This window comes from Canis lupus, chromosome 2 (assembly GCF_048164855.1).
Source record: "Canis lupus baileyi chromosome 2, mCanLup2.hap1, whole genome shotgun sequence".
Taxonomy (NCBI): Eukaryota; Metazoa; Chordata; class Mammalia; order Carnivora; family Canidae; genus Canis; species Canis lupus.
Genome location: NC_132839.1, coordinates 21,760,626 through 21,782,993, shown reverse-complemented (window position 1 = coordinate 21,782,993; position 22,368 = coordinate 21,760,626). Strand labels below are relative to the sequence as shown.

General features: G+C 36.6%; 1 long non-coding RNA gene across 2 annotated transcripts in view; it reads right to left on the bottom strand.

Annotated features, from left to right (window-relative positions):
- LOC140613991 (uncharacterized) overlaps positions 1-22,368 on the bottom strand; it is a 293,774-nt gene that overhangs the window by 59,824 nt on the left and 211,582 nt on the right. The window contains exon 5 of one of the 2 annotated variants that reach the window (XR_012014906.1): positions 17,043-17,101. The exons of the other annotated variant lie outside the window; for it this stretch is intronic. This is a non-coding gene — a long non-coding RNA (uncharacterized lncRNA). The remainder of the gene's footprint in view (positions 1-17,042; positions 17,102-22,368) is intronic. 2 annotated transcript variants of the gene reach the window in all.

Below are 22,368 nucleotides of genomic sequence, written 5' to 3'. Positions count from 1 at the left end.
CCTCCCTTTGGCCATTTCTAAGAAAATAGCCACTAGCACAGATATATTAAGTTTTCTTTATTTCTCTCTGGATAGTCCTACTGCCCCACCCTTCACTCAATGCTACTCCCCAAACTTGGTGTGCAGTGGAAAGCCTGGATGCATCTGTCCTGCTGCATGCTTTAATTTCTCTCTCTTGTAGTCTTTCCAACTCTCTGTGAGTTGGATTTTCACAATATAGCAGTATCTTCCCTTATATCATATTCATGGCACATGGTAAAACTGGGAGCTCAGCAAATTTAGAAAATTCACCCTGCCCCTGACAAGGCATTTTTGGCCTTTAAGATTGTTTTGTAAGTAGGTGCTCAAAAGTTCTACTTTGGTAGAGAAAAGGCCGAATGTTGGCTCTTTGTTTCTTTTCACATTCTGCCTATTTCATGCCTAATATTTCCAGATAAAAATCAATGTTTCTGGATGAATAGAAGGAAAGTCTTGTATATGAAAATGCAAAAGAGGAAAAGTGCAGTGATATTTTAAAAGAATATTATCCCTGTTATATACGCTTAACATTTCTAGTCAATGCCCTTTCTGCTATCATTTTAGGTTGCTTTTAGTGGTGATACCTTACAAAACATGATGAATGAGAATTTCTCCCCAAATCCCCCTCAGCCACAGTTCGTGACCTAAGTTTTAGAATATAGTTAATGAATTAAAGAACAACTTACTACCTTTGTCTTGTCATTGGACTGTAAGTTCCCAAAGTACTGGGACGTATCTTGTTCATATTGAATCCTCAGGATCTAGTGTAAACATTAGTCATTGGTTGAAATTAATCCAAATTTTATTAAGTACTTCTGAAAATTGAAGTCAGTATTCTCTCTGGTCTGATAGTTTGAGATAGTCATTACTTCTATAGTATTCAAAAAGATACATTTTTTATTTTTCTATGTGTACTGGACCATCTTATTTAGACTCACAGATTTAATACACTTGATATACCAGTGATGCACAAAATTGTATCTGCAGCCTAGATATCTTCCCTGAACTCAGATTGTATACCCAATTGGCTACCTGAACCCTCCACATTATTGTCTAAGACTGGACCTCTAAACCCCCCATTTTCACTCCTGCTCCTCCCTGTCTTCCCCATCTGTCCTTTCTTTTCAGCTCAGAATCTACATTGTAGTCATCCTTTATTCCTCTTTCTTACATTCCAAATCCAATCCCTCAGAAAATTCTGTGTCTTTATCTTCAAATAACATTCAAAACCCACTCGCCAGAATCTAAGTACATCTATACCACTGTTGTCTTGGTCCAAGGCACCATCATCTCTTACCTGGATTACGGCCATTGCCTCCTAACCAGTCTTCCTGCTCTCAGTCATGTGGTCTGTTCTCAATGGAGCAATTGGATCATGGACCTTACTCAGAGAAAAGCCTCCATCAAAGTGCTTATAAGGTTCTAAATGAGCTGGCTTCTTGCTACTTCTCTGACTTTATCTCTTATTGTTCTGCCCCCTGCTTACTGTTTTTCAGTCTTACTGGCCTCTTGATACATAACCAGAAAGCATGGTGCCACCTCAGGAACTTTGTGCTGACTGTTCCTTTTGCCTGGGATGGCCTTCCACCAGATATCTGAATGGCTACTCCTTTTCCTCCCTCAGATCTCTGCTTAAATATCTCAGTGAGGCCTTGCCCGACCACTCTAAACTAACAGACTGCCCCTGGCATTCCCTATTTCCTTTTCCTGCTTTTTTTTCCATAGCACTTACAATCATCAACATATTTTCCTTCTCCATAATTGCTTATTAGGTGTTTCCCCTCCCTAGAAAAGAATCTACATTAGGGCAAAAAAAAAAAGTTTTATCTTTTTATTCATAGCTATTTCTCCAGTGCCTAGAACAATGCTTGATTCATGGTCACTACTCAATGAGGATTTGTTGGGTTGATGGGAGTATGGAAGAATGGATGGATAGATGGATAGATAGATAGCCAAAAGGAGCCATGGCGCTATGGAGCCCTATATGTCTTTTGTACCATCAGAGTTTATTGGCATCTATGAGATATTTCTGGAGGTACTTTGAGCTAGAAAGGGAATATTTTAAATAAGCTTGTATCTCTTTATTCATTTATTCATTGAATCTTTATTAACTGGAACATCCAGCAATGAACAAGATAGATATAGTCTCTGTCATCAAGATGAGAAATCTCTCCCAAGGTAATCCAAGATATTAACAGAGTTTAAATTGTTTTTAAATATAACTGAATTTTTCCTCTTTTGCATTTGTATATACAGGATATAAAATCTTGGAAACAGTGAGACTAGTTTGGAGGCAAAGGCAATAACCCAGATGAGAAATGATGGTACCTTGGACCACAATGGTGGTGGTGGAGAAGTAATTAAAATCCAGTTTGGATTTTGAATATTATTCAAAGATAAAGAGATAGGACTTATGACACATTCGATTTGGGGTACTAGAAAGGTCTTGGGCAATACCTTGGACCTTCCTAAATCAGGAAAAGACACAAATTAGAAATCATTTTTTACGTATCAAGCACTATCTTAAATCACTTATTCAAGCTTCCAGCTAGAAAATATTTCTTTTGGCTATGGGTGTGGCCTTTACTAGATTGGTGCCAATGGGATGTGAGTGGAAATGATGTATAAAAGTTCTAAATTGTCTCTGACTTGAAGACAAGCTGCCTCTCCAGGACTTTGGTTTTCATTTCCACAAGCAGAACTGTTTATGAGCCAGCAACCCAAATTTCAACTTTGTAAATGATGGTGGAGACCAAGATGAAAGGCATCAAAGTCCGTAAAAGTTTGTGGAGCTCAGCTACCCCATCGTTTTAAACTGGCCTGTTACATTAGAAATTAATAAACTTCTATTTATTTAAGATTGTTGGATAGGAACATAGCATTTACCCTAACTAATATGTGTAGTTTTCTGAGGTAAAATGATAGTAACATTAACCAGGCACACGTTGAATCTTATTTTTAGATCATTTTTTACAATTATAAAAGAGAAAATTCCCTTATTGCATCTGAGCAGCTCTTTGCCAGTCAGATCCTTGCTCTAACCTCCTTCTTCAACTTTCACCCAAGCTAGAAGAAAAGTAAGAGTCAAGGTGATATGATCAGTTGTGGGTACAGCAGAAAACATATGATACATTTAGTACATCCCAGTAACCACCACTAGCACTGTTTGACCACTCATTTTCTAGAGCAAGCTACATATTCCAATTTTTCCATTAATTTTCAATCTTTCCTCCCAACCATGAAAAGTAGACTATGGTTTGCCACTCAGCTCTTATAGCACTCACTTGTTAACAAAGGATATTTTTGCTTCATTAGCTTTCTCTCTTTGTTCCACTTGTGGTATGTTGCAAAGAACAACCTGTAATAAGTTGCTCCCACTTCACTACCAAAAATAAAATCTTCTTTTAAAATTAAATACTTTCATTTCAACTCTGATAATGCCAAATTTGGCACAAAACTATGATAATTTAACAATTTCAACTTCAAAAATCTCCCAAAAACATTGGATTCAAAAGAATGTTTAAAATTCAGGCAACATTCTCCTAGGGAAAACATTCATATAGCTAGGAAGACCCTAATAATTAGAGATTTAGATCCCACCTTCGCCATCTCTACTGATGACACCCCACCCCAATGCCTAAAAACTCCAGTCCTTAGCAATTCATCCTTGCATGACTTTTCATAGCTCTTTTAATGAGCATCCATCATTTAGAATTCATTTATCATTAAAGTTTTTTATATATTTGCATGTACCTTGTCTCCACATTTAGCTTGTAAAACAGGCACTATGGCATAAAATCTGATGTAGCTCCAGCTGCTAGCACTGCCACTGCTTGAACAAAGGGTGCTCAGTAAATATGGGCTGGTGATGACACATGGAAAAACTTCTCCTCCTGGAGCCCAGTGTTTCCAGGAGGCAAGGGTGGGAAGGGAAATTGGAAGGGGAAATCTATTCCACTAAACATATATATATACACACACACATACATATATACATAAATACATTATATATTTTTGTGATTAATAAAAGTTAAGGGACAGCCCCCATGGCTCAGCGGTTTAGCACCGCCTTCAGCCTGGGGCCAGATCATGAAGATCCGTGATCGAGTCCCATGTCAGGCTCCCTGCATGGAGCCTGCTTCTCCTTCTGCTGTGTCTCTGTCTCTCTCTCTCTCTCTCTCTCTCTCTCTCTCTCTCTGTCTCTCATGAATAAATAAATAAATAAATAAATAAATAAATAATCTTTTTAAAAAATAAAAGTTAATGAGGCCCATAATAGTTTTTTTCTGATGAACCAGTGTTTAAATTTATGCTGCTCCCCTTGGGACATCTCATGAATTGTAGTTCTCAATTTAACAAGCAGGACTTGAATAATCTCAAGAGGATCAATATCTAATATCTAACAAAGTATGAGGAGTATATTATGAGTATTAGCATAGTTAAGGTTCTCATTTCTATCTATGTTGAGGCAGAAAATATTTTAATATTTTCCCATGTACTTTGCTGATAATTGTCAGGTTTATTGTTATTAATTTTATTTTTTGGTTTACTCTGTTAAAAGTTTATTTTATGGTATTCTTCTTTGTGAAAAATATGGCAAATGATAATACCACAATGTATCTCAAAGAATTTGTAAAGGGCGTGTATCACCATGACATTATTAACAGATGTCAATTTTATGTAAATATCATTGTAAAGGCAAGAAATCAAGATAATGAAAAAAAAAAGAAGTCTGCAGTTAAAAACCCATCTGAGGGGCATTTTTCCATTTAGTTTAGTGGTTCAGTGCAGTCTCTTTAAAGTTCTCAGAAAGGCAACATGGCAAATGGGCTAAGGAAATAGACTAGAAGAGGACCAGACTGTCTGGTTTGAATCCCAAGTCTACCACTTACTAGCTATTAAAACTAGAGCATATCATTTCTCTGTGTTTCTATTCCTCCAACTGGGAAAAATTAGAGGGGAATAGCATCTATCTCAAAGGGAAGTTCTGAGGATTGAGTAAATAAACACATGTAAAACATGGAGCACATGGCCTAATACATGATAACTACTCAAAAGATATTAACTATTATTTGAGGATAGCAAGTAATATAAATACATCAAGTGCTGAAATCTCCCTTTGACTTTTCATTTTCTGATGAGAGGATGTAAACCAACATTTTTGTCTCATTTAATTCCCTCTTGTCATCTCCAGGTGAGTTCCACTTTAAGAGGAACATTACCTCAATGCGTAAAAATGCACTGAAAGAAAGAATCTTCAGTAATTCTTATTTTTATAAAGGTATTAACCAATGGTTTAAAATATATATCCATATCTAATATTGTATTAAATTGAATACAACTTCCATGAATAACCCTAGGATTAATTATAAAACAGGAAAAATGGTCTTACCTCCTATTGTTACATCATCTCTCCCTTTCTAGGTGTCTATTCTAGGCCCCATTTCCACTGTCTCAGAGTTTATCCAAGCTTGAAGAATGTGTATTAAAATGTTAATCCAGTATTACTCTTTTAAGTATGGCTTCATTTAATAGAAAACCCATAAAATGAAATATGCTGGACTGATTTAGTGGAAACTCACTGTTTCAGCCACCTATCACAGACCACATTACTTTCTTGTGGCAAGTGACTTCCCCCCACTCCACCCATATTTCTCATGTCCTCTATGATCCTGTCTTCTAATTCAAGAGTTGGTATTTGTCCTTGAGTAGGCCAATATCTCATCCTTGAGGTGTTTAAACTTGGGACACAGGGAGGCAGAGTAGTTTCTCCTGAATTAAAGATGTAAGATATTAAATTTGGGAAGTGTTGATGTCATAATTATATTAAAACAAAGAAAGCCAAAACAAAGAAGAATGACACTGATGCACAGAGACTAGAGACATAAACAGTTGGGGAAGATTAGAGATGCTGATTCCACAAGACATTGGGAGGGGCAGTGAGGGGAAGACCAAGCAGTTTTCCTGCCCTTCTCACAGCTATTTTTAATTCTTCTTGAAAATTCGGAAGACACCTCTTATGTTGTCCTTTAGAATTCTTTGTGGCCATACTGTGGCCACTGGTTTGATGCAGGCTTCTATCAACTCCTGATGGTACATTGAGACAGCATCTCACAGAAGGCTCAAACACTGTCCTTCTCACTTCCTATATCGGGGCTTCTGTGGGTTGCATCCTCCTGTATGCACAATACGGAACTCCAATATATTTCATGCTCGTGAAACCACCATTGGCCAGTAGAAGGCAATGGTTAAAGGCTTTCTTCTTTTGTCCATGTGTGTATTTCATAAGGGGTTAAACATCAGTCACCTGATCTCCTGGAGCAACTTAGGGTGATCAAGCTCTTCCTCAAATTGACTTTTTCTCCTTCTTTGTTTCTCTCCCTGTACTCCATACCTCAGTTCTCTGGCATCATATTCCCAGATAAATGTAAGAAATCCTTTGTTCAGGCTCTATATTTTAGGGAACCTAGGCTAAGATACTCAGGATTCTTTTGGCAAGTCTTCTTTGGGTTAGATTTCGTAACTAATTGTAATGACTTTAAAAAAAAAAAAAAAGATGATATTTCTAGTCCCAGATAATAATACACTATTCGTAACTTTGAACACATTGGTTGTTCTATACTTCAGTTTATTCATCTATAAAACAGTGGAATTGGTCTAATTTCTAAGATTCCTTTCATTTCTAGTATTCCAGGATTTGAAAAAAAAAAGGTCTCATGTCTCAGAGAAATAAATCTCTAGTGATGGCACTGCAGACACTGGGACAGTCAGTTCCTCCTATATTTCTGGTTATTTAGTGCTCCTGTTCCCGAAAACACCATGAAACAATTAGCCCTTGATTCTCATTGGGGAAACTAGGGAGAAATTGGTGATAGTGATTTATGTACAAGTGGAGTTTATAATTTCCCGAGCATATCTGAATTTCTCAAGGTGTTCCTAAAGAATCTTTGGGATTACTCTTGGTCTAAAATTAATTATATTTTAATGAATAAATGATCAATTCATTAAAAAGAAATTCTGTGAGAATTTCCTGGAAATCCTTTTCATCTGTGAAAATTTGAGTTTCACAGGAGATTCTGAAAGGTCCTTGCAACTTCTCTTGGTTCCAAGATTCTCCAACTTGAGCTTTTGACTTCAGTGCATTTCCCTGTATTCCTTTTACATCACACATTAGATTCTTTCCTCAGGGCCTTCAGTTGTTACAGTTGCACAATTCTCTGGTGACTCCTGGCTAAAAATTCAAGGCACTACTGTCATCTTTAAAACTGTACTGTGAATTAATATCTGACTTTCTTGTCTTTGGTGAGGACAGTTTACTCCTTCAATTCTGCTTCCCACTTAAATTTCTCTCCAGAGATACGAAGTAGAGAGTGCAAAAAATTATATGGTTAAAACAAAACAAAGCTATTCCTAAATATTTTACATATTTGGTGTTGAAGAAAAAATATGGATTCATGGCCTTAAAAATCAAAATCACTAGAGAGTTCACGAAGGGCAAATTTCTAATATCCCAAGCTATTTTGAAGAGTGAAAGTATTTGGCGTGCAGTAAGAACTGATACAGCAACATCATTCCAAAGAACTGAGGTCAGGCAGCGAAGAACATATTTAGCTTCACCTAGTGCACTTGGGCAAAGGGAAGGGAAGATGGTAGAGTATTTAATAGTAGAGCAGAGAAAATGACTTGAGAATAAAGGGGACAGATGTTCAAGGTTTTTAGACAATAATAAACCCAAATCTCTTGTTCGATTCATCTAAAACCAGAGAAGCTTATAAAATCCTTTCCACTTAGTGGCATTAAGAAGGCAGTGATTTACGGCAAACATTTTTGTGGAGCCCGTTTTATTAAAGGAATATTGCATTGCCAAGTTTTGTACGAATTTGTGTAGTATAAAATAAAAACAGAAATGGCCAGAAAAATTAAAATGCAGTTAAGAAATGTGTTTGCTTTAGAAACTAAACTGAGTAACCACAAAAAGAGAAACAAAGAAATTTTTGCAAAGCATGTGCCAGCTTTGATTTTTTCAAAATGACTTTGGGATCTAGAAGAAGATCAAAGGAAAATGCAATAGAAGCTGCTGTGCATAAGGCCCATTGGCTTTCCCAGTGGGCACAAGGTGTCACAGGTCTCAAAAAGCACAGGGTGCGCAATGAGATAAAAAAGAGGCCAATTCCTCTTTGATGAATGTATCTAGAATTTTGCAAGCCAGAAAACATCTAGAAGGAAACTATTTTCACTTCCACATCTCTTTAAGTACTGTCCTTATGAAAACAAAAGTTTTTTTGAATTACATATAAAGGTCTGGGGAGTGTCCGATCTCTCCTGCGGAAGCTTTTGTGAAGTCCTTCCCAGGGCCAACATGGATTACCAATAAACATAGTGAAACCTCTGAACTGGAGAGAAGATGGAATCAAAGTGGCTCCAACCCAACTCTATACCCCATCTGCCAAGCTAGCATTGCCTCTAAAAATAAGTGAGAGCTTCATTTTCTAGAACATTACTTCTTTTGTTGTTGTTGTTATTGATTTCCTTTCCTCTGTCCCTTCCTTCTTTCTATCCTTCCTGCCTTCTTCCCTCCCTCCTATCTTTCCCTTCCTTCTGTCTTTCCTTCTTTCCTTCCTTCCTTTCTACCTTCCTTCCTCCCATCCATCCATCTTTCCTTCCTAAGTGTGATGAGAACATTTAATATGATATCTACCCTCTAAAATTTTAAGTGTACAATATAGCATTGTTAACTATAGGCAAAATGTTGCACAGCAGATCTCTAGAACTTATATATATCTTGAGTCACAAACTTTGTGCCCACTGAATAGCAACTCCCATTACATTTTAATAACTGATGAAAATGGAGAGGAATTTCCTATTGAAATATTTCCTGAAATTATGGGGAAAAGAGCATGATAATTTCTGTATCTAAAAACAACCGAGGATTTGACCATTCCTTGTTCCAATATTCGTAGCCATAAAAACTAGAAATTAATCAATTATAGGGACTTGATGACTTAGTACATTTTTTTCCCCATTTGCCTCTCCATGTTCCCACCCAAAACTTTTTCAAATAATCTTTTCCCTTTAAGGAAACAACTGGTGGAATATATCCTGAGATATATCCTGAGGCCTTCCTATTTTCTTACAAAACACTAGGCATTTCCCCTCAGGAGAAAGAATGGTGGGACTGATGCATCCAATTTAGTGTGACTAATCCTGTGTTCTTCTACTGCTGAGTTTAGTTCCCAAGAAATGCTTTTATGTGTTAGTCTGGAGAAACTGACTATCTCATTCCTCTTGGTGATTGCTCTCTTGACTTCCTGTTGAGTTACACATCAGCTATAAATTGTCCCTCACCAGAAAGGTGATCTTTTAGAAGAGGAATTTTCCTTAGAGTTATTGAAATAATTATAGGAAGTGTTTAAAAGGTATTAATAACATTTCAGAGGAGTTTACATCACGTACTCTACAAAACAAATGGTCATTCCAAAGGCCAAAATATCGAATACTAAAATCACAATGACATTCTGGTACTGAACTAAATCCTCTGAGAAACAAGGGAACTGGCTTAGTCTACAGCCCACAAAATTTATCACACTCCAGAGTATAAAGCAAGGCAAAGAACTTTATTTTCTGTGTTATATATTTCAGTAAATATGTCTATGTCCCTAAAAGGATATTACTTTTAAAGGCTGTAAAGACCTTGAGTTCTCTAAGACTTTGACATTTTGGGATGACTGCAAGTTGCCTATACAAGCAGAACAAAACCTACATTTTCCATAGGACTTTGAATCTATTATTTCATCAGTTTCCCAAATTCATATTAGTAGCATTTGTAATAACATGAATAAAGTGAAAATACAGATGTAAAGGTGAGGGGATTTTAAAAAATAAGAAATGCCATTCCTTTTGAATGAAATTTGATTAAAATAAGCTTTGGGGTTCTATTTATCTTATAGACTCCCCTACCACTGCTTCAGTGTCAATTCAGAAACCTAGCTGTGAGAAGGAGAATGTTAAATATAAAAGAATCCATCCTGATTTTTCTGAAGCCCTGCTGTCATTGTTCAGCCACGCAATTTGAATCTTGTCCTACATGGATCCTGAGCAGCAAGGCAAGAGCTGGCTAGAAAAAATGACCAAGCATGTGGCCTTTTCCAGCTCTGCTCGGCAATATGTAAGAATAGCAGCAAGATTCCTCGCTTGCCATTCAGAATCGAGGTGGGACCACCTGGGGTTTCCAGTTTTAGAATATAACTCTTTGGGCAATTAGAAAATCTCTGAGCATCTGTCTCCCCTGGCATTTAGGTAAATTAATAATATTAAGCATTTCTAAAATAAGAAGTGGGTTATAAGATATGCCAATGTACCACGAGCATAATTTGCTCAGTTACCTTTTCCCCAAAGGAGACTTATCAAGGTACAGTCCTACAGCATTAATGCTTATGAGCTCATAGCCCTGGAATATCTATTTCCCACATATTCAAGACAATGAAACTTCATTATCATGCCCCCTTATTTAACTCCAATGCCCAGGACAACGATTTGTTTTAATGTCCCAGTCTAAACCTCCTACAGCAATATTTTTTCAGGTAATAGCTTCCATTCATAATGCTAACAGCTCTTGAATTCTCCAATCAATTTAGCTGTTAGGATCCTCTCTTTTCTTTGATTTCCTAAGCTTTACACCTTGCCATATGCAGTTTAAGGTTTTAAAAAAAGACACACAAACGTTACATGTATCATTTGGGATATTAGATAATTCCAAAATCAACAGGAGCTTTGCTCTCAAGATACATATATTTCTTCTGAGTTTTCCATAAACAAGAATGAAAGAACCTTTTTAAAGTCTTCAAAAACTCAAGTAAAACTCTCCTTATTTATGATTGATAAGATTTTTGGTTTCTGGAAGAGAAAGTTATTTATTTATCATCTCAAGACTTTTAAGCTTCCCACAAGGTTCTTTTACAACCTGAAAGTTATGGAAGACAAAACTTAAATCCTTTCCTGGTGTAGATTAGATAACCGTATACATATTTAATTTGTGCTACATAGGCAGGATAGTAAAATAGAATGACTTTGAGGTACAAAGTTAGAATGACCTGGATTCCATTCTGAAATCATCACTTACAAGTTATTTGTCTTTGGGAAATTTTTCTCATCTGAAAAATGGGGTAATAATATAACCTAATTCACACGGTTGCTATGAAGATTAAAGATTTTAAACAGGTATTTTTCCATCTCTACAATTCATTAATCATTTCCCCCTTGCCAATACAATGATTGTAGGCCCTGCATGGTTTCAGGGAAGATGACCCCACTCCTGGCCATGTGATCTAAACTAAGTAATCATCATGTCTACTACACTCACAGCCACAGAGAGTTTCATGGGTGGTTTGAATCAGGATGAATTTTAGGATTTGAATCTTTCAATTTGTTTTTGTTGAATATATCAGGACAAAAAAAAAAACTCACCTCTCTCTTCAGCTAGACAAGAAACAGAAATTATGCAGCTTTGAGTACTTTTGGCATACATCTTAGGACCACAAAGGAACCAACAGAAGGACTGAATGGTCAAGCTCTGAGTCAACCCTACCTCTGGGTTCTCCACTCACATAACCCATGCTTATCAGATTCTCCCTAAAATGTTATTTTTAACATTGTCTTTGGGTACCATAACCTTCTTCTGGACACCAAGAGTGTGGCATCCTGGCTTTCATCAACTTTTATCATGTGGCTTAATGGCTTTTAGTGTGGCACCCAGAAACTAAAACACTCTTGGAAGCAGGCACACAAAAGCTAACAGCTCCCTTATTTTGCCAGTCCTATTGTGGTATAGAGGCAGAAGTAAGCCAAGTATGGTTAGTATTTCTAATTACTTGTATAATGAGTAAATAATCCCAAGTAATATATTCATTCCTCTGTCTCTCAACTTGACTAATTTGAAGTTACGGTAGGGTACAAAGTGTGTATTCAGATTTTTCATGGGTGATTCCATTCTAATCACAAATCAGTATAATTTCCCTAGGATTAGTGAAGAAAGGGAACTAAGTGCTAGCTCTCCCAAGGACTTTATATTCTTTTTTTTTCCTTTTTTTTTTTATATATACACATAAGCACACACATACTCCCCTAAAGCTGACAGACTTGTTAAAACGTGAATATTTTTATGTTTTTTATTCACTTATAAATATAAATTCATTTACAAATATTTTACTCATCGATACATATTCTGTAAAGTAAGTAGGAAATACATACATATCCATAGGACTTTATATTCTTAGAAATACCTTGCTGAAGTCTTATTATCTCCTTGTACTTGTAGACCACCCATTACCTCTATCTCAAGCTCCCATCTGATACAGATATATCAAAGAAATATCTGTAAAATACATAGGCCTTCTGAAGCCATCCTTCCCCACTATCCATGCGTCAGCATCTACACTCTCTTGGCAGATTTCACAAAGGGCTGCACACCAGGAGAGGGAAAGGTAATGATGTGTGTTTGTCTTACGGGTGCACTCACATTTCAAACTTGTCTACAATTCCAATAAATGAAAGGAGTTGTTAAACCATACAAAAGCTAAATAAAAAGAAACATTAAACTGTAAAATGAATAAAAACTGTCATTAGGTGTAACCTAAACAGTCTGTGTGTGGTTTTCCAGAATGACAAGTAAACAATAAACATTAAATGTTGTCAAGTAGCTTCAACAAAAAGTGTTTCCATGCATGTGCAAATAGGGAGATGTGCTGTAGCCAGCACCAGATCACAGGAGCTTTGTGGGCAATCACATGGGCATTGAGTAGAAAGCCCTTGACCTGCCAGATTTGCCGTTTTTTCCCCCTCTTTCAATCAGTTGACACGAATTCTCTCTCTCTAATAGAATATCCAGGGTCCTTTTTCTCGCTTTTTGGCTGCTTACTTAACAAAGCACTCTAAGAAATTATTGGAAAAACTGGACCCTGTTTAGATTATTTTAGTAGCAGTAGCAACTGAAGAATGCAGTACCAGTATTCATAGCATGTAGTCACAATAAAAATGGAACTCTTTCCATGCTAAAATGACAGTACAAAAATAAATACCGGGGTTATTTTTTATTTCTTTCTTTCCATGAATCAGAAGCTCCAAACCCCAATACCTCTGATGGCCAAGCAATTTACATAAACGAGTGAGGCAGCTGGGTGTAAGATGTAGAGAGGTGGAAGCTTAGGGTAGTGGAGCATGTACACCTACCTATCCAAAAGGTACTTCCATTATCTAACCTGTAAAATCTGTGCTTCCTAAACAAAACACGTCTTCAGGAGGACATTTTTTCTATGCATGTAATTAGATTAAAATTAATCAGAAGAGCTTAAGAAAGTCAATATTAAACAACCAGAGTTTTGGTTGAAAGTCCAAGTCAAGTCTAACCTAAACAAGAAAAAGATCTCCTTATTTTCCACTTCCCATAAAATAATGCAAACAGTAATGGATCCTAAAGAGAACTGAGTGTTTAAAAAATAAAGAAAATCACTGATTGTTTTGCTACCAAAACTATGTATTTGAAGAATTATGTTCTCATCTAGTTGTAATCTTTACAGTAACTTCAACTATATGTCGTTTCCATGGACTAGTCATTTTGATTTTAAAAGACAGGTCTTTGCTGAGGAAAAAAAAATAATCTACATATATGTACTTGGAACATCTGGGCTAGTAATAAACTTCCAACTTCCTCTTTTAGGAATGCAATACACATTTGCTCCATGACGAATCAAATGTGAAATAACGTCTTTGTCGAAAGTAAAGCATCCTGCACTGACGTTAGCTGTTTACACTGATCTTAGCACCAGGTACCCTGCAAATATAACTTCAGTGTCTGCGTCTAAAGTTCTTATGTTTTCCAAATGAAGAAGTAGAAAGCTATAATGAGCTAGTTTCCTATAAGAGGTCATAGGTTATTCATATATATTATCAATTTTCATTTTAATGAAAATGAAAATTTTGTTATGATGATTCTTTGAAGATGGTTATTTTCTACATTGACAAGGAAAATGAGACTCAGGGATGTTGAATGACATTTGATAGAGAAGGCTTTAAAACTTGCTCTAGCCACACAGGTTTTTATTTTCCTTAAACTATACTGATTTCTTAAGTTTGAGGGGAAAATATTGTGCTATGACAGTTCTTCAATGTATGGGCTCCCATTTTCTGTTAACATTATTTATAAATAAAAATTGTAGTAACTGTCACTGCAGCAAGTCCAGACGGATATAGAAACATTTAGATACTGTCATTTCCTTGTGCTCCTTTATTAAATGTGAACATAACACAACTAGTGAGTCAAGAAACATATTGCTTTCACTTTCTCTATGCGCCTTTGGCAGACTTTTATCAGTGGTTATAGAAGAAATGTAGTAACCAATGAGGAGAAAGGGAAATGGAGGCTGGTGTCCAGCTGGTGATGTTGGCACAGAAGGGTCTGTGTAGACTGATGGTAAAGAGAAGCTGCCAGTCTCCACCTCCCAGAGGATCAGGGGATAGGATTAAGAGTAACAGCACAAAGTTCTGGACTATTGCTTGAGAAATCCTTGCACTTCAGCTGTTGGCCTAAAAAATCCAACTGTGCTCATGAGGAACCCAAATATCACCTTTAATTCGTTAGGAGAAGCTGTTGCCACTTCATAGGCAAGAAAAATTAACAGATACCTCCTCAAGGATTTTTTAACTTTTGCGTCATTTTCCTTTGTATTTCTGCCTTTCCCTCCTTCTTCCTGTATTATGCACAAATGTTCTGAAACCACTGGTTTCTTTCTTTCTTTTTTTTTTGCAATCTGAATTTTTAGTTTCATCTCTTTCATTATGCTTAAAATTTTAATCTTGCATAGATTAAGCTCTCCATTAATATCCTTGGAAGAGATTTTTTCAAAGAATCTCTTGAATGAAAAGCACTCCAAATGTCATAAATAGATGCTATTTCTGAGTAGCTAAAACATAGGTTTTGGAGCAACATCAAGTTTGATTCATTGCCTATTTATGACACTTCCTCTAAGTCCAAACTCTTGCCACTTAGTAGCCATGTGACCTTAGTTATGAAAACTTCCTGTGCCTCCTAAATGTTGATAATAATAATAAATAATTTTCTGAACAATTGAAACTTAGAATATAAAGCATGTAGAACAATACCTGATAACACATAGTAAATTGATATAAAATGTTCATTATTATTACTCCAAATATCTGTGTGACTTTATGCAAGCTACTCAAACTTTCTAAGATTCTAATTTTTATCTGAAAATTGAAATAAAATAACTTCGCTAATAGATGTGCTATAAATTCTAACCTATGCAGTCGATGTAAAGCAGAGTTGCTAACAAATAAATGTGTTCATCTAAACACTGTGTCAGGTAAGTGATACATGGCCTATGCAAACCTCAAACCTCGACCTCTTCATCCTAAGGTCTTCACCACCACCTCATCTCACCAGCTTTCCTTTACACTTATCTCTGGGACCTTACCAACATTTGGAATAGAGAAGTCTACAGAGTTTCAGGTTCTAACATTCCCACTCTGATCACAGATTTCTTTGTCTTATGATTGCTCTCTTTGGTAAAACTCTAACTTTGGACCTAGTTTTCAACCTTCCTGCCCTCATACCAAGGCAGGCACATGCCCATGAACAGAGCCACACAGCAGCAAAGACTGATGCTACCAAAAAGTCCTAATTTCCCACTAATTGGGAACCTAATAGTGGTTGGCAGTCTTTATATTCTCCAGGTCAATATTCTCTCTTATGCCTTTTGTGATTTTTCAAATCATCTCTATTTTCCTCAAACATTATTCATTCCTCTTAGATTATAACCTACCTAACAAAGACAGTAGAAGTTTCCAAGCAAAAACTCCACCAGTATGAGCACAGGTAATTGGATGGGCTCTCAAGTAACTTTCTAAGGAAGGTAATATAGCCATCGCCTCCTTTTATACTTGCCAATCCTTTTCCCAGAGCCTGGAGTACAGATATGAACTCTATCCCTTCCCAAAATCAAGGAAGTTCTGTGTCTCACCTAAAAATAAATAAAGCTAACCTCTTCATTTGGACTCTTATCCCCATTTTCCTTCTTTCCTCACAAGGACTTTGCTCTACTTGTCTCTTCTTACTACTGGCTCTTCTCAACAGTGTTAAAATAGGTTAGGTTTTCTTTAATATTAATAGGAAAAAAGTCCTTCTTTTGTACATTAAAGATGGCCACAAATTCTGTTCCTCTTCATTCACTGAGTCCTGATAACTCTGCCTCATTAGTGTCTCTTGATTTCAAGCCAATCTGCGCATCTTCATTGTAACCATGTCTCATCATTGTTTCTCCCTCAGTTATAGGCTTGCCTCCAAACTGCTCTTCCTGCTTCCAGATTTGCCTCTCTCAAATACATAATTTGCCTTCCAATGAAAACAACACTTTCAATAAAAAATATGGTCATATTACTCCCTTTTAAAATCCCACTAATGACTTCCCATTGCCCATAAATAAAGAACAAATGTCATAGCATGCCAAGCCAGGTTTTCTCTCTATGTCCTCTGTTTATTTAACTAGACCTGAACACTGGCAGAACAAACTATCCACAGCTAAATGTAAAGAACAGGCTGCACCAAAGAGGATAGGAAAGGAGAAGATATGGGCAGGAGCTAAGTGGACTCACAGAACTGCCCATGATAGGGAGGGATATGTGGGCATGGAGAGGGAAGAGAAACAGACTCTCTCTCATACCAGGGAGCCTGTACAGGGAAGAGGAATTTCCATAAAATATGGATTTGAAAACCAGAGGAGCCATATTTCATGAGTTTTTACAATTAGCTAGGCTTAAAACATGGGACTTTAAAATCAGCAGGCTCATGGGAGAGCTGAGAGGGACATAGGAAACTGAGTCCCTGTTCTTAAAAAGACAGCACAACAGAAGGGTCCAGCTTCAGTGCAGTCTCAGAGAGGGAGAGAGGTGGGAAGGAGTTGGTTTATTGCTGAAAGACAGGACAGACCATTGATGCAGCAGGTAATTTCCCCTACCCAGATCAGTGTTCCTCTTCAGTTCATATATGGAGAATTCAGCACTCAGAGGCATTTACCTGGATTGGGAGGAGAAAAGATGGTAATTCAAGGGAATAAAGGGGTAAGAAGAAAGGCTCTTACACATCAGATTTACCTCTCACATGTCGATATCAGTAATCTGATAAAAAGAAATTGATAAACTGACCCTAGAATTCTTATGGAAACCCAAAGAATCAAGAATAACCAAAACAAGTTAGAAAAATCCAAACTACCCAACTTGAAAAGTTAAGCTACAGTAATCAAGACAGTGCAGTACTGGCTTAAGGACAGATCAGTGGGTAAATGGTATAGAATTGAGAGATCAGAAATAAACATGTCTTTTTAAAAAAAGATTTATTTATTTATGAGAGAGAGAGAGAGAGAGAGAGAGCGGCAGAAACACAGGAGGAGGGAGAAGCAGGCTCCATGCTGGGAGCCCGACAAGGGACTCCGGGATCACGCCCTGGACCAAAGGCAGGTGCTAAACTGCCACCCAGGGATCCCGAGATCAGAAATAAACCTTCACATTTATGGTTGATGGATTTTCCTGAAAAACAATGCCAAATAGTTCTATAGGGAAGAACAATCTTTCCAACAAAAGGTGCTGGCATATGAAAAACAAATTGGGCCCTTACCTAACACCATATTCAAAACATGATTCACAGTAGATTAAAGGCCTAAATATAAATGCCAAAACAAAACCCTTAGAAGAAAACATAGGCATATATCTTTATCACCTTGGATTAGGCAACAGGTTTTTACTTATAATACCAAAAACATAAGCAACAAAAGAGAAGTAAATTGGACTTCATCAAAGTTGAAAACATTAGTACATCCAAGAATGCCATCAAGAAAATAAAGAGAGGAATGGGAGGAATATTAACAAATCATATGTCTGATAAGGGAATTAAATACAGAGTATATAGGAAACTCTTACGACTCATCAATAAAAAAAAAGGATAATCTAATTTAAAATGAGCAAAAGACTTAAATAGACATTTCTCCACATAAGATATAAAAAATGGCTAGTAAGCACGTGAAAAGATTTCAACATCATTAGTCATTAGAGAAATGAAAACAAAACCACAAAGCTATACCACTTTGTACCTAGGATGGCTATTAAAAAAAATACAGAAGATAAGTGTTGGTGAGGGTGTGAAGAAACTGAAACCTTAATGCTCAGGGGAATATAAAATGCTACAACATGGATGGACCTCGAAAATTGTATGCTAAGTGAAAGAAGCCAGACACAAAAGGCCACACACTGTATAATCCCATTTATATGAAATATCCAGAACAGGCAAATCCATAGAGACAGAAAGTAGATTAGTGGTTGCCTAGGGCTGGGAGGAAGGGGGAGTGGAGTATCGGGTTTCTTTTGGGGGTGATGAAAATGCTCTAAAATTTGATTGAGGTGATAGTTGCAAAACAGTGTGAATGTTCTAAAAACTACTGAATTGTACATTTTTAAAAGGGTGAATTTAATGTCAAATGCATCTTCATAAAATAAAGAATAGTATAAAAGAAAAAGAGAGAGAGAAATAGCCCAATAGAAATATAGCACAGAAACAGCAGTTTGAAAAATGCCTGGAGTATATGGAAAGGAGATATATTTACTAATCTTAGAGCATGTGATAAAGGGCAGGGATTGTTGAGAGACTTCTCCAGGAACAGAGGACTTAGTGGGCACCATTTTATTCTCACTTCCTCCAGCATAAACACATAGGACACCTGTGGGGAACCAGCATGGCACCAACACTTGCTACTTAACTTTCCAACTATAAGCCCTGCCATGTGTTCTCTTGCAGACTTGCCCCCTCCAACCAGTCCTCAACTCCAGGTCCCCTCCAAGAGCAGACCTCCAAATCTTGCTAAAACCATGTGTCCCACTCCCCCACACTTCAGAAGATATGTCCCCTCTAAACCAACATGCTTCAGCCCCCAGCAGCAGCAGGCCTGCACGTCACCTCCTACCTAAGAAGGCCTTGCTGGCACTGAGACCTGCCCCCATGTTCTTCTGCAGTTTAGTGCTACTTTATTTCTGACAAATGCCTGGTCTGATTCAACTCAAGCTCAAGGTGGCTCTAGACTGGCCCACAAATACCATAGGGACAAAACACTGTCCACAACAGGCAAAGATCCCTGCAGAAAACTGGAATGAAGGCAAATGCAGCTCAGCCAAAACAGCAGGATGCATGCAACACACACAGGAGACACTTTTGAAGTGCCAGGTTCTGGTGTACAGGGAACATTGTTCTGCAGGGGACTACAGGACCTCTTCTTCATAAGACCATTACTTTCAAGAGCAAAAGACATAGTTGACTATCCTAGCACCTAGAAACAGATACAGAGAGTGAGACAAAATGAGACATAAGAATATATTACAAATGAAAGAACAGAACAAAATCACAGGAAGAGACCTAACCAAACAGAGGTAAGTAAATGTTTGATAAAAAATGTACAATAGGGATCCCTGGGTGGCGCAGCGGTTTGGCGCCTGCCTTTGGCCCAGGGCGCGATCCTGGAGACCCGGGATCGAATCCCGCGTCGGGCTCCCGGTGCATGGAGTCTGCTTCTCCCTCTGCCTGTGTCTCTGCCTCTCTCTCTCTGTGATGTGACTATCATAAATAAATAAAAATTAAAAAAAAAGAATGTACAATAATAATCATAAAAATTCTCATCGAACTAGAGAAAAGGGTAGAGGACCTCAGAGAGACTTTCAACAAAAAGACAGAAAACATAAAAAGAACCAATCACAGATGAAGAACTGAATAAATGGATTATTTCTACTAGATAGAATTAATAGTAGACTAGAAGAAGCAGAACACATCAGTAAGCTGCATGACAGAGTAATGGAAAGCAATCAAGTTTAACAGGAAAGAGAAAAGGAAATAATAAAAAAATTAAAATAGAGAACTTAGTGACAAAGTGTAATAACGTGTATTATAGGGATCCCAGAAGGAGAAGAGAGAGGGAAAAACAAAACAAAACAGAAAGTTATATGAAGAAATAATAGCTGTAATCTTCCTAAATCTGGTGAAAGAAACACAAATCTAGATCCAGGAGGCATAGAAACCCCTCAACTCAAGGAGGTCCACCTCAAAACATATAGTAATTAAAATGACAAAAAGTAGTGATAAAGACAGAATTTTAAAAGCAGCTATAGAAAACCACCACAACATTATGTACAAGGTAAATCCCATAAGGTTATCAGCTGATTTTTCAACAAAAAATTTGCAGGCCAGAGGTAAATGAAATGTTATATTCAAAGTCCTGAAAGAAAAAAGCTTGCAGCCAAGAATATTCTAACCAGCAAGGCTATCATTCAGAATAGAAGGAGAAATAGTTTCCCAGACAAACAAAAGTTAAAGGAATTCATTACCACTAAGCCATCCCTACAAGAACTGTTAACAGGGACTCTTTGAGTAGAAAGGAAGGAGCATAAATAGGAGTAAGAAAAGTAGGAGATACAAAAGCATTCAAAATAAGTATATCTATAAAAATCAGTCAAAGATTCTAAATAAAAGGATGGAAAGTATGACACTATATACTTAACAGGAGCCAGGGGATGAAAAGTTAAGAATGGGTTCAAATGTAAGTGACCATCAACTTAATATAGATTGCTATATGCAGAAGATGTCATATACAAACCTAATGGCAACCACACACCAAAAGCCTGTAATAGATATGCAAGAAATAAGGAGAAAGAAATCCAAGTATATTACTAAAAAAAATCCAACAAATCATGAGAGAAGAGAGCAGGAGAAGAAGGAACAGAGAACTACAAAAACAACCATAAAGCAAGTTATAACATGACAATAAGTACATACCTATTAATAAGTATGTTGAACATAAATGGAATAAACAATCCAATCAAAAGACATAGGTGAAGAAATGGATAAAAGAGAAAGATCCATCTATATGCTGCCTATTAGAAACTCCTTTCAGACCTAAAGATGTGCATATTGAAGGTGAAAGATGGAAAAGTATTTACCATGCAATTGTAAGTGAAAAGAAAGACAAGATAGAAATACTTATATTGAACAAATTAGACTTTAAAACAAAGACTGTAACAAGAGACAAAGAAGGACATTATATAATTATAAAGGGAATAATCCAACAAGAAGATATAACCATTGTAAATATTTATGAACCCAACATTAAAGACTCAAATACATAACACAGCCAGTAACAAAGACTTTTAAAAAGTAATACAATAATAGTAGGAGACTTCAACACCTCACTTACATCAGTGGGTAGATCATCCAGGCAGAAAATCATGGAAACAGTGGCTTTGAATGACACATTGGACCAGATGAATCTAACAAATATATTCAGAACATTCCATCTAAAACAGCAGAATACACATTCTCCTTAAGTGCACGTGGAACATTCTCGGGAATAGGTCACATATTAGGCCACAAAACAAGCCTCAACAAACTAAAAAAGATCAAAGTCCTTTGATACATACAATACTATGAAAGTTGAAGTAAATCACACATACAAAAAAATCTGTAAAGAGTACAAATACATGGAGGTTATGTAACATACTACTAAACAATGAATGAGTCAATGAGGAAATCAAAGAAGAAATTACAAAATACATGGATACAAATGAAAATGAAAAAACAATAGTCCAAAGCCTTTGAGATGCAGCAAAAGCTGTTCTAAAAGGGAAACTTGTAGCAATATAGAACTACCTCAAAAAGCAAGAAAAATCTTAAACAAATGACTTAACCTTACACTATAAGAAGCTAGAAAAAGAAGAATGAACAAAATAAAAAAAAAACAGCAGAAGGATAAAATAAAGATTAGAGCAGAAATAAACAATATAGAAACTAAAAAAACAATAGATCAATGAAACTAGGAGGTGGTTCTCTGAGAAAAGCTCAACAAAGTTAGTAAAACTGTAGCCAGACTCATAAAAGGATAGAGAGAGAGAGAAAGCTCAAATAATCAGAATAAGAAATGAAGAAGAGACAACCAACATCACAAAAATACAAAGGATTATAAGAGTATTATGAAAAATTATATGCCAACAAATTGGGCAACCTAGAAGAAATGGATAAATTCCTAGAAACATATAATATCCCAAAACTGAATCAGAAAGAAATAGAAAATTTGAATAGACTGATTGTCAGCAATGAAATTGAATGAGTAACCAAAAAACTCTCAACAACAACAACAAAATCCAGGACCAGATGGCTTCACAGGTAAATTCTACCAAACATTAAGAAGACTTAATACCTATTCTTCTTAAACTATTCCAAAAAATAGAAAAAGAAGGAAAACTTCCAAATTCATT